Genomic DNA, 12934 nt, shown 5'->3' with positions numbered 1-12934 from the left:
TGTTTCAAATTAAATGACAAGCAGAAAGCTTGTTTCAAATTAAATGACAAGGAGAAAGCTTGTTTCAAATTAAATGACAAGGAGAAAGCTTGTTTCAAATTAAATGACAAGGAGAAAGCTTGTTTCAAATTAAATGACAAGCAGAAAGCTTGTTTCAAATTAAATGACAAGCAGAAAGCTTGTTTCAAATTAAATGACAAGCAGAAAGCTTGTTTCAAATTAAATGACAAGCAGAAAGCTTGTTTCAAATTAAATGACAAGCAGAAAGCTTGTTTCAAATTAAATGACAAGGAGAAAGCTTGTTTCAAATTAAATGACAAGCAGAAAGCTTGTTTTAAATTAAATGACAAGCAGAAAGCTTGTTTCAAATTAAATGACAAGCAGAAAGCTTGTTTCAAATTAAATGACAAGCAGAAAGCTTGTTTCAAATTAAATGACAAGCAGAAAGCTTGTTTCAAATTAAATGACAAGCAGAAAGCTTGTTTCAAATTAAATGACAAGTAGAAAGCTTGTTTCAAATTAAATGACAAGCAGAAAGCTTGTTTCAAATTAAATGACAAGCAGAAAGCTTGTTTCAAATTAAATGACAAGTAGAAAGCTTGTTTTAAATTTGCTTTATAATTCCAATATATTTTATTGAAACATTTCAAGTCCTGTTTTATAATTAGAACAGTATGTATTCTAGCTAAAAAAACAATCTTAAAACTCATTAAAATCTGTAATAAAATCAGATATTATAAAAATGAATAAACAAAACAAATAGATGTTAAGATTACAGTAAGCATTTTATCATCTTCACAACATAATTAAGAACAAAAACTAACTTGGGCACAGTTTATTTATATGTATGTGTCACTGTGCAAATTCTTACAAAACCCAGAATCTACTATTAGGAGCACACTTGAAGCCATATGAGACATTTGGAACTGACCTCCATGTTTTCTCCACACACTTAAGACGTACACCTTCTAGTATTTAATAAACATGAGATTCAAATTACTAAACCACAACTCAAATATTATGGTTTCACCACATAACGTTATATGAGGTGATTCACATCTCTTGTCACTCTCAGTAATCAGTAGTCCAGTGATAACTTGACCATCTTGTCACTGTCATTAATGAACAGTGCATTGAAAATTCTGATATACAATCACTCTTTCACTGTTGCTTCCAGATTAATAAAGTGTTTGTTTCCAAACACTGGTATTCAACAGTTGTTTTACAAATGTTTTCTTCTTGGAGTTAAAAGTTCATTCTTATCCAAGAAATGCTCCATTAAACTAATAAAAGTATAACTCACTGTAAACTCAATACTTCAAAGTTAAAAATTTACAAATATAGAAAGAAAACTACAAAACAAACAACATGGTTATCGTGTAATGAAAATATTATTTTGGGTAAGAATTTTTTTATGGAAAGCTTTTGCCAACATTCCACTCTATTAGAGTCAATCATTCTGATAAATGGAACAGTACATACAAGATCAGCTGCTCTGGAGTAGTAGATCACAGCTACAGTTCACTTTGCAAAACCATGAAACACTGCAATAATTACAAACATTCATAATGTACGTTATAGCAGTTTCTTTTACTATAAGAAGTATTATGAAAACCTCTCTTTTCAATGAAGACATTAATGTTACACAACAAAAGAAAACAATATTTCTTGTGTTAAGAAAAAACATTCTTTGGTATTAGACACTGCAGGGAGATATTTTCACATAATGTCACCTCTAGTGTGAAATTAATTATACTTTCAGAAACAGAATCTGTGACACTAAAAGCTTTCATTTCCTGAAAGAAATGTGATCAACATATATCCACATTTTATGGATGGACCTTCTATCAGCACCTCAGAGGTAATCCGAAATGAATCACGAAGACCAAACAGAGCAAAAAGAAAGTGTAACAGTCAGCAAATTACTGAACGTACTGTAAAGATGAAACTTTACTACATCAACCTAATACCCTTACGTTACTGGGCAAGTGCAGCAAATCAATACCGTTACGTTACTAAGCACGTGCAGTAACTCAACACCAATACACAAGACTCAAAATCATTACCTAAGCACACAGAGCAACATGGAGTAATTCAAACCAGTTTATTACGATACAGATACACTACTCTGTGGTAACAGTTTTTAAACATAATTAGAGAATAATAATTCACTATTTAATATACATTTCCTTGTTTTATTCGTAACATTTGTGGCCTTAAACTACAATTTATTTTTGTAAAGAAACAAAAGTAATTATTTTGACAAAAACATACATATTTCATAACTATCAAAACGTATTCAGACACACACAAGTCATTACAAACTTGTATATGACATGTAAAAAGCATCACATTATTACACATTACTCTCCCAATTATTTTTAACTCATAATTTAGTATACTTTTGGTTGGTTGATTTAGTGTTTTATGGCACAAAACAGCTCGACTATCTGTGCCAAACATCTGGTAAAAAGTTAAAAGGTAAATTTAGTAAAATTCATAAAAGTAAACTAAGGTAAAACAAAAAGTTTAAAAAAAACACACACATAACTAACATAAAACTAATGTTTACATCTAGTCTACAACGTTAAGAAAAAACTACAGTAATACAAGTTGTAAAGATAACAGATAAGACAAGCCCACATAGTGTTTAACCACAACAAAGCTACAACAACTGTATTCCTAGGACCAGACACATGCCCACAGTGTTTAACCACAACAAAGCTACAACAGCTGTATTCCTAGGACCAGACACACACCCACATAGTGTTTAACCACAACAAAGCTACAACAGCTGTATTCCTAGGACCAGACACACACCCACATAGTGTTTAACCACAACAAAGCTACAACAGCTGTATTACTAGGACCAGACACACGTCCACATAGTAGTTAGCTACAACAGCTGTATTCCTAGGACCAGACACACACCCACAAAGTAGTTAACCACAACAAAGCTACAACAGCTGTATTCCTAGGACCAAACACACAGACACATAGTAGTTAACCACAACAAAGCTACTATAGCTGTATTCCTAGGTTCGTTGGTTTGTTTTATGACACAAAGCAGCTAAACTATCTGTGCCAAACATCCGGAAAAAAGTTAAAATTAAATTTAGTAAAAGGAAATTAAGGTAAAACAAAACAAAGTTTAAAAAACAAATATAACATAAAACCAAAGTTTACATCTAGTTTACAACATTAAGAGAAAAACTACAGTAATACAAGTTTTAAAGGACTTTCAGTAGCATAATTGTAATTATCATAACTCGCATGGAAAACAAACAGGTAAGTACAAAAACCACCATTAATCACCTGAAGCTGGCCTCTCCAGGCCTGGATCTAAGTTATTACATGTTATGGCTATTTTCAAAAAGTAAAGTAAAAAAAAAAAAGGTTTTAAAAGACGTGGAGCAAAATTATAATAATAACTCATCAGAATGACTAACGGGTACTTCAAACAGCAGCGTTAGTCACCTGAAGTTGGCCTCTCCAGTCCTGGTTTCGAGTTATTTAATGTTACTGCTAGTTTCTAATTTCAAATTGAACTAGATTAACTGATTTTTAAAAGGGAATCACATTAACAAGGTGTAAAGTATAAATTAAAAAACTTATGTAGTATTAAAACCATTAATGATCTTTAAAAACTAAAAACATTACCAAGGTGGACAGTGTCACCATCACCAATAACACTAACGTTATGGACAAACCTTGTAACAGAACATGCTGAAAATGGTGCCATTGTTAAGAGTCGTAATGACGGCATGACAGTAAAATGTGGCTTATTGTGATCTGAGTGTAACACAAACTACACACTGGTGCATCAGTTCCAGATAAAAGAAAACAATGAGTTAAAAAACTGTGACCAATGTGTAGTCTAGTTAGAACAACTTCCTCTTTCTGATCCTTACGGAAGGAAGACGGCCAAAGTCCAATATAGGGTTTTATTTGGAAGAGTTTGATTTCGCGTTGCTCACTCCTAGTTGACTGCCAAATGGCACAGAGCCGAGTCTTGAATTCAGGATCATAGTCCATGTATGGAACAGGCAGAGCAGTGATAGTGCCAGAGTAGATGGACTTAGCTACAGTGTCAGCAAACTCATTCCCGCGAATACCAACGTGGCCTGGTATCCAGAAAAACTGGATAGAAGTAGATGTTGAAGAGAAATGGTCCAGTCAGTTTTGAATATCGGTGAAAACAGGGTGTGAACCAAGGTGAAGCGATTCCAGAGCCAGTATAGAACTAAACGAGTCAGTGTAAATAGTGCAGTTTGAGTACTGCTTCACTTCTATGTGATCCAGGGCAAGAGAAATGTTGTGCAGTTCAGCAGTGAACACAGAAGCTGTAGGGGAGATTCTGCAAACCATATGTATAAATAGGAATGGAAGGATGGTTCAAAAGATGTTCAGCAAATAACAGACAGTATTTCCAATTGGGAGTGTCTGCTTTTCTCAGACGACTTAAAGATAGGTCACAATTGGAAACTGCAAGAACCCATGATGGGATGGGCTGATCAGTGGATATAGCAATGTTATCCAAGGACAAACCCAATTCACCCAACTGCACCTGGATATGAAAGGCAAAAAACGCAATGGCAGATTGCCTGTTCTGAAAAAGTATGACCGACCAAGGAAGGAAAACACTATCCCAGGTGGGATGCTATGGTAAGGAACGAAGACAGTTGCAAACAGCAGAGGTGCAAAGAAGGTTCATGAGACTATGTTTAAGCTCTGAACTGGGAAAGTGCAGACAGCTCCAGTGCAGAGCCAAAGTCCTAGATGATGAATAAGGTCTAGCATCTTTAAGGCTGATGGTCTGGCAGAGTCACAGACCAGCAATCCATAGTCGAGTTTCGATCGAATAAATGCACGATATATCTTTAGCACAGAACATCAATCCACTCCCCAAGTGGTGAAACATAGGACACAGAGGATGTTCAGTATTCTTGTACATTTTACCCATAGCTGGTTCATGTGTGGTATAAAAGTCAGCTTATGATCAAAGATAAGCCCTAAGAACTTTGTCTCAGGGACGACAGGCAGTACAATTTCACCGATACAGTGTTCAGCATCAGGGTGAATACCCCGTTAGCAGCAAAAGTGCATGCAAATGGTTTTAGAGAGAGAGAGATGTTAAAGCCGTTTGCTGTGATCCACTTCACTAAACGATTGAGGGCAGTCTGTAGCTGCCAATCAATATACCTCATGTTTGATGACTGACATGAGATGTGAAAGTCGTCGACATAGAGCTCATTTGCAAAGTGAGAGGAAGTTGTTCAGTGATGGCATTAAATTTTTACATTGAAAATTGTGACACTCAGAACACAGCCCTAAGGGACTCCAAGTTCCTGCAGAAAAGAGCAGGAAAGTGTCAAACCCACATGAACTTGGAATCTCCTGTCCATTAAAAAAATTTTAATAAAAATGGGCAAATGGCGAAATAACCCATATATATGGATGCCTCGCAAAATGCCATACCTCCATGTTGTATCATAAGCCTTCTCAATGTCAGAAAATATTGATACAAGATGTTGTTGTTTGAGAAAGGCTTCTCTAATGGACATTTCAAGTCAAATCAGGTGGTCCATGGTGGAGCACTATCATCGGAACCCACACTGTGTGGGCGAGAGGAGTTTGTTTGATTCAAGGAACCAAAAAAGACGAACATTAACCATCCTTTATAAGGTATTACAGAGACAGCTTGTCAAATCAATTGGATGGTAGTTTGAAGGAGTCTTGGTATCCTTCCCAGGCTTAGAGAAATGAAGGACAATAGCCTGGCACCAAGCATCAAGAAAAACATTCTCCTGCCAGATCCGGTTAAAAACAAATCAGAAAAATAGCAAGAGAAGCAGGGGGTTAGATGGAGCAGCATGTCATAGTGTACATCATCAGATCCAACTGATGTACTGCCAGACTGAAGAAGGGCCAGTTTGAGTTCCACCAGTGTAAAGGGACAATTATAGTCATAGAAACAACCAGCTTGAAAGGAAAGAGGTGATTGTTCTGCATGAGTCTTGATTACTAAGAAGGTGGAAGAAGAAGTAGAAGTGCTAGATAACCAGCAAAAACTTTCACCCAGAGTATTGGAGGTGATTTGGGTATCAGCTACTTCCTGGCCATCAGAAAGCAAGACTGAGGGGGGGACAGAATTTTATTGCCCACTGACCTTTCGAATCTTGTCCCATATGACTTTGTAACTGGTGGTAGAAGATATGCCAGTTGTGAACTTAATCCAAGATTACTTCTGGCTTTGACATCTTACCAACCAATCATGTGCACAGGCCTGCTGGAATGCAATGAGGTTTGAGAGTGTGGGAGATCTATGGAATGTATCCCAGGCCCATTTTTTAGCCTTCTGGCTATGTGTCACACAGGATTCCACCATGAACAAAGATATAATGGAAAATGTGTCAAGGTTTTAGGAATACATTGAGAAGCTGCTTGTGAGATAACATCAGTTACTGCTGCCACACAGTTGTCTATTGATGGCTTACAAATGATGACAGGATAACATTCTGTAAGAGCAGTGTAAGAAAGCCTGTTTGCTTGATCCAACTTCCACTGTGGCACACAGGTCAGGTGACATTGACCATGACCAGTCTCTCTCAAGATTATAGGAAAATGATCACTGCCTCATGGATTATTGTCAGCCCTCCATGAAAAGTGGGAGAATAATAAAGGAGAACAAATTAAGAGATCAATAGCAGTAAAGGACTGACTAGGTGCATGAAAATAAGTAGAAGAACCAGTTTTGAAAGAGAAATGTTGTGATCAGAGAGCATACACTCTACAGAGCAACCCCTCCTATTAATTTCAGCACTGCCCCAGAGGGGATGATGTCCATTAAAGTCCCCAGGATGAAAAAGGGAGACGACAACTGTTCAATGAGAGCATCAAGGTCTGATTGATCATATGTCTCTCCAGGGGACACGTATAGAGAACAAACAGTGATGGTATGACCCAAGGAAACATGGATGGCTACAGCCTCCAAGGGTGTGCCGACCACTTGACACATGCTGATCAACTAACAGTGCTATCCCTCCATGCACTCATCCATCACACAGGCTGTTATTTCTGTACAAGAAAAAAACTGCCAAAAGGTGACTGTATTGGCAGGCTTTAGAAATGTTTCCTGTAAAGGAAGACATGCAGGATGGCAGGAAGCAATCAGTGTTTTTATGCCATCCAGATTAGAACATAAACCTGGACAATTCCATTGTATCAAGGTGGCCATTTTTACTTATGTGTAGGCAAATTGGGTGGAGAACCTTTCTGTTTACAACCACATCTTGTTTCCTTACTGGGTCGATTGGGCAGGTCTTTGCTGTTGGAAGAGGATTACAGTGACTGAGGACATAAACAAATGATTGTTGTACATCTTGGGGTGGGAGAAGATGTATCCAAGGAAATGCCTGTACCTGGAACCAAAGGATGTGGATCTTGGGATTTGTTGGAATGTATACAAGGGACAGAAATAGGTGTTGAAGTTGATTCATCAAATTTTTTAACCATGGAGGTCAAAAACTTTTCATTTGTTTTGAGAACAATTTTTTGGAGGCACAGAGAGAAGTGTCTGCACTCCCACTGTAGTAGTGGAACGAAGTGCAGCAGTATACATCCGAGATGAGGTAGTAAACAGCAACTTTCAAGCCTCAAGATAAGTAATGTTATGAATTGTTTTCAAATGCTGCACCTCTTTTTCTTCCAACCATTTAGGGCAAGAACAAAAGTAGGACAGTTGAGAACCATTGCAACTGATGCAGTGAGGGTCCATTTCATACTCATAAGCATCGTGGTCTTTGTCCCTGCAACGAGCACATGTCAAGGAACCACAACATGATGTCTTGGTGACCAAACAGCAGACACTGGACACATTGGAGAGGGTTTGGAATATATGGCTGTACTCTGCAATTAAAATAACCTGTCTTGATGGTGGCAGGTGAACATAATGATGTAAATGTAAGAACAAGGACATTGGTCAGCATCATAATTCCATCTTTGCGAGTGGAGATACGTCTCACTGCAGAAACCCCTTGGGTAGAGAAAACAGCAAGAATCTCCGACTCTGGGATGTTCTTCAAATCTCTCTCAACAATAACCCCTAGTGATGAATTCAAAGTAGCATGAGGTGTAACCTCAATAGGTATATCCCCAATTGCCTTTGAATTCAAGAGGAGTTCACTGTGTTGAGATGTGGATGTTTCCACCAATAGGTCATCAGATCGAAGCTTCTTTACTGACTTTGGAGAGTCAGCAAGTCCCTCTAGTCCCTTCTGAATGAAAAAGGGAGACATTTGCCCTAAAGGTTTGTCTGAAAGAGAATGTAGTATAAGAAAATAAAGTACAACAGGGCGGTACAGATGGTGAAGATGGCTGCTCTGAATCTTCAAGACGTGGTCGTTTACCAATAGACTTTTTCACTATTTTATTAAGATTTTTATTTAAAGTATCCAAAATAAAGCAAGGTAAATTTTGGTGCCCACTGACCCCACCCACCGTGGAGCCCTACAAGGGGACACACTACAATGTGAAACAAGGACACTGCAGTAATGCCAAGGTTTTGTGAGCATTATTCCCAAACATCAGCAACAGATACAATGTCCACAACATCTGTTGAGAACATCCGACACCGGTACGTGGTTGACCCAAGGGGGCCACCCCAAGGCTGCCTGTCTATAGGAATTTAAGGCCAAAGTGGTGTGTTAGGGTTGGACCCCTCAACCACCAGGATCCTCTCCTTCCCTTCACATGTTACCACACAGTACCTTCCCTGGGAGGTCCTTTCACCAGGTACAGGAATCCACATGGAGGAATATATTTTTGGTTTATGGTAGTTTTGTCACTTGAGGTGTAGAATTTTTTTTGGAAGCTTAGGAAATGTCTTGAAACAGGTAAAAAAAAAGTTATGTGAGAGTAAATTATTTGACACTGAGTAAGCTACACAGATTAGCTCTGGTATACTACATGTATGATTCTAGCAAGTACTACAAACAAGAAAGTGTATAAATATAAGAGAAGTTAACAAGTACGTAAGTGAAACTGATGTATTTAACATCTGTTGTGAAGTTTGGCCTATCTATAAGAACTCTTCATACCAACTTCTAGAATTTGTGGTTGAATAAATAAAACATCATTATCGTAAGTAGTGCTAGACTATTGCACTACACCCTACAGTAAAAATTATGTTGGCATTCACTTTTAGAAAACACTGTTGTGAAATATTTTACACTTTAAGTTAGTTCTGTTTTGAAAATGTCAGTACATAAAAACTTCATTCAACATTTACAGTAAACAAAAGTATTATCACATTTACTTTCAAACTCCAAACTATGTAAACTGAGACAGATCCTGCCTTTATCTTCAGGTAACTTGCATACTTTAAAAGTGATTAACATTGCAAACTGTCTTAAACCACTAGTTTAAAAGAAAAGAAAAATTCAACGTACTCGTATGTGATCCAAACACTAATAGATAATCACTTATTACACTGCTATAACAACTTAAACATTATAAAAAATACTAGTTTATTATGTTCTCTAATGTCACAAGCAAAAGTTTTCTTTATTGACGTAAATACGCATCTCAATAAACCACTTGTCTTATAGCATACTCCAATGTCATTGGAAATTAATGTTTCTTTTTAAAATGATTAATATACATTTGTCTTACAGCAAGTTACAACTAGAACAGGTTGAAGTCACTGTTTAATGTTTCTTTTTAAAATTATTAACATACATTTGTCTTACAGCAAGTTACAACTAGAACAGGTTGAAGTCACTGTTTAATGTTTCTTTTTAAAATTATTAACATACATTTGTCTTACAGCAAGTTACAACTAGAACAGGTTGAAGTCACTGTTTAATGTTTCTTTTTAAAATTATTAACATACATTTGTCTTACAGCAAGTTACAACTAGAACAGGTTGAAGTTGCTGTTTAATGTTTCTTTTTAAAATTATTAACATACATTTGTCTTACAGCAAGTTACAACTAGAACAGGTTGAAGTCGCTGTTTAATGTTTCTTTTTAAAATTATTAACATACATTTGTCTTACAGCAAGTTACAACTAGAACAGGTTGAAGTCGCTGTTTAATGTTTCTTTTTAAAATTATTAACATACATTTGTCTTACAGCAAGTTACAACTAGAACAGGTTGAAGTTGCTGTTTAATGTTCTTTTAAAATTATTAACATACATTTGTCTTACAGCAAGTTACAACTAGAACAGGTTGAAGTTGCTGTTTAATGTTTCTTTTTAAAATTATTAACATACATTTGTCTTACAGCAAGTTACAACTAGAACAGGTTGAAGTTGCTGTTTAATGTTTCTTTTTAAAATTATTAACATACATTTGTCTTACAGCAAGTTACAACTAGAACAGGTTGAAGTTGCTGTTTAATGTTTCTTTTTAAAATTATTAACATACATTTGTCTTACAGCAAGTTACAACGAGAACAGGTTGAAGTCGCTGTTTAATGTTTCTTTTTAAAATTATTAACATACATTTGTCTTACAGCAAGTTACAACGAGAACAGGTTGAAGTCGCTGTTTAATGTTTCTTTTTAAAATTATTAATATACATTTGTCTAACAGCAAGTTACAACTAGAACAGGTTGAAGTCACTGTTTAATGTTTCTTTTTAAAATTATTAATATACATTTGTCTTACAGCAAGTTACAACTAGAACAGGTTGAAGTCACTGTTTAATGTTTCTTTTTAAAATTATTAATCTACATTTGTCTTACAGCAAGTTACAACTAGAACAGGTTGAAGTCACTGTTTAATGTTTCTTTTTAAAATTATTAATCTACATTTGTCTTACAGCAAGTTACAACTAGAACAGGTTGAAGTCACTGTTTAATGTTTCTTTTTAAAATTATTAATCTACATTTGTCTTACAGCAAGTTACAACTAGAACAGGTTGAAGTCACTGTTTAATGTTTCTTTTTAAAATTATTAATATACATTTGTCTTACAGCAAGTTACAACTAGAACAGGTTGAAGTCACTGTTTAATGTTTCTTTTTAAAATTATTAATATACATTTGTCTTACAGCAAGTTACAACTAGAACAGGTTGAAGTCACTGTTTAATGTTTCTTTTTAAAATTATTAATATACATTTGTCTTACAGCAAGTTACAACTAGAACAGGTTGAAGTCACTGTTTAATGTTTCTTTTTAAAATTATTAACATACATTTGTCTTACAGCAAGTTACAACTAGAACAGGTTGAAGTCGCTGTTTAATGTTTCTTTTTAAAATTATTAACATACATTTGTCTTACAGCAAGTTACAACTAGAACAGGTTGAAGTCGCTGTTTAATGTTTCTTTTTAAAATTATTAACATACATTTGTCTTACAGCAAGTTACAACTAGAACAGGTTGAAGTCGCTGTTTAATGTTTCTTTTTAAAATTATTAACATACATTTGTCTTACAGCAAGTTACAACTAGAACAGGTTGAAGTCGCTGTTTAATGTTTCTTTTTAAAATTATTAACATACATTTGTCTTACAGCAAGTTACAACTAGAACAGGTTGAAGTTGCTGTTTAATGTTTCTTTAAAATTATTAACATACATTTGTCTTACAGCAAGTTACAACTAGAACAGGTTGAAGTTGCTGTTTAATGTTTCTTTTTAAAATTATTAACATACATTTGTCTTACAGCAAGTTACAACTAGAACAGGTTGAAGTTGCTGTTTAATGTTTCTTTTTAAAATTATTAACATACATTTGTCTTACAGCAAGTTACAACTAGAACAGGTTGAAGTTGCTGTTTAATGTTTCTTTTTAAAATTATTAACATACATTTGTCTTACAGCAAGTTACAACGAGAACAGGTTGAAGTCACTGTTTAATGTTTCTTTTTAAAATTATTAATATACATTTGTCTAACAGCAAGTTACAACTAGAACAGGTTGAAGTCACTGTTTAATGTTTCTTTTAAAATTATTAATATACATTTGTCTTACAGCAAGTTACAACTAGAACAGGTTGAAGTCACTGTTTAATGTTTCTTTTAAAATTATTAATATACATTTGTCTTACAGCAAGTTACAACTAGAACAGGTTGAAGTCACTGTTTAATGTTTCTTTTAAAATTATTAATCTACATTTGTCTTACAGCAAGTTACAACTAGAACAGGTTGAAGTCACTGTTTAATGTTTCTTTTAAAATTATTAATATACATTTGTCTTACAGCAAGTTACAACTAGAACAGGTTGAAGTCACTGTTTAATGTTTCTTTTTAAAATTATTAATATACATTTGTCTTACAGCAAGTTACAACTAGAACAGGTTGAAGTCACTGTTTAATGTTTCTTTTAAAATTATTAATATACATTTGTCTTACAGCAAGTTACAACTAGAACAGGTTGAAGTCACTGTTTAATGTTTCTTTTAAAATTATTAATATACATTTGTCTTACAGCAAGTTACAACTAGAACAGGTTGAAGTCACTGTTTAATGTTTCTTTTAAAATTATTAATATACATTTGTCTTACAGCAAGTTACAACTAGAACAGGTTGAAGTCACTGTTTAATGTTTCTTTTTAAAATTATTAACATACATTTGTCTTACAGCAAGTTACAACTAGAACAGGTTGAAGTTGCTGTTTAATGTTTCTTTTTAAAATTATTAATATACATTTGTCTTACAGCAAGTTACAACTAGAACAGGTTGAAGTCACTGTTTAATGTTTCTTTTTAAAATTATTAATTTACATTTGTCTAACAGCAAGTTACAACTAGAACAGGTTGAAGTCACTGTTTAATGTTTCTTTTTAAAATTATTAATATACATTTGTCTTACAGCAAGTTACAACTAGAACAGGTTGAAGTCACTGTTTAATGTTTCTTTTTAAAATTATTAACATACATTTGTCTTACAGCAAGTTACAACTAGAACAGGTTGAAGTTGCTGTTTAA

General features: G+C 34.7%; 1 protein-coding gene across 10 annotated transcripts in view; it reads right to left on the bottom strand.

Moving 5' to 3' along the window:
• LOC143256409 (adenosylhomocysteinase-like 1) overlaps positions 1 to 12934 on the bottom strand; it is a 122932-nt gene that overhangs the window by 36246 nt on the left and 73752 nt on the right. Inside the window, exon 1 of one of the 10 annotated variants that reach the window (XM_076513623.1) lies at positions 9991 to 10008. The exons of 8 other annotated variants lie outside the window; for them this stretch is intronic. The gene's annotated coding sequence lies outside the window, so the exon portion shown is untranslated. Of the gene's footprint in view, positions 1 to 9682; positions 9697 to 9990; positions 10009 to 12934 lie in introns of those variants that run through there. One more of the 10 variants, XM_076513624.1, reaches the window with a different exon arrangement.

The sequence above is a fragment of the Tachypleus tridentatus genome, chromosome 7 (assembly GCF_004210375.1).
Source record: "Tachypleus tridentatus isolate NWPU-2018 chromosome 7, ASM421037v1, whole genome shotgun sequence".
In the NCBI taxonomy this organism is placed as follows: domain Eukaryota; kingdom Metazoa; phylum Arthropoda; class Merostomata; order Xiphosura; family Limulidae; genus Tachypleus; species Tachypleus tridentatus.
This window is presented reverse-complemented; position numbering and strand designations above follow the sequence as displayed.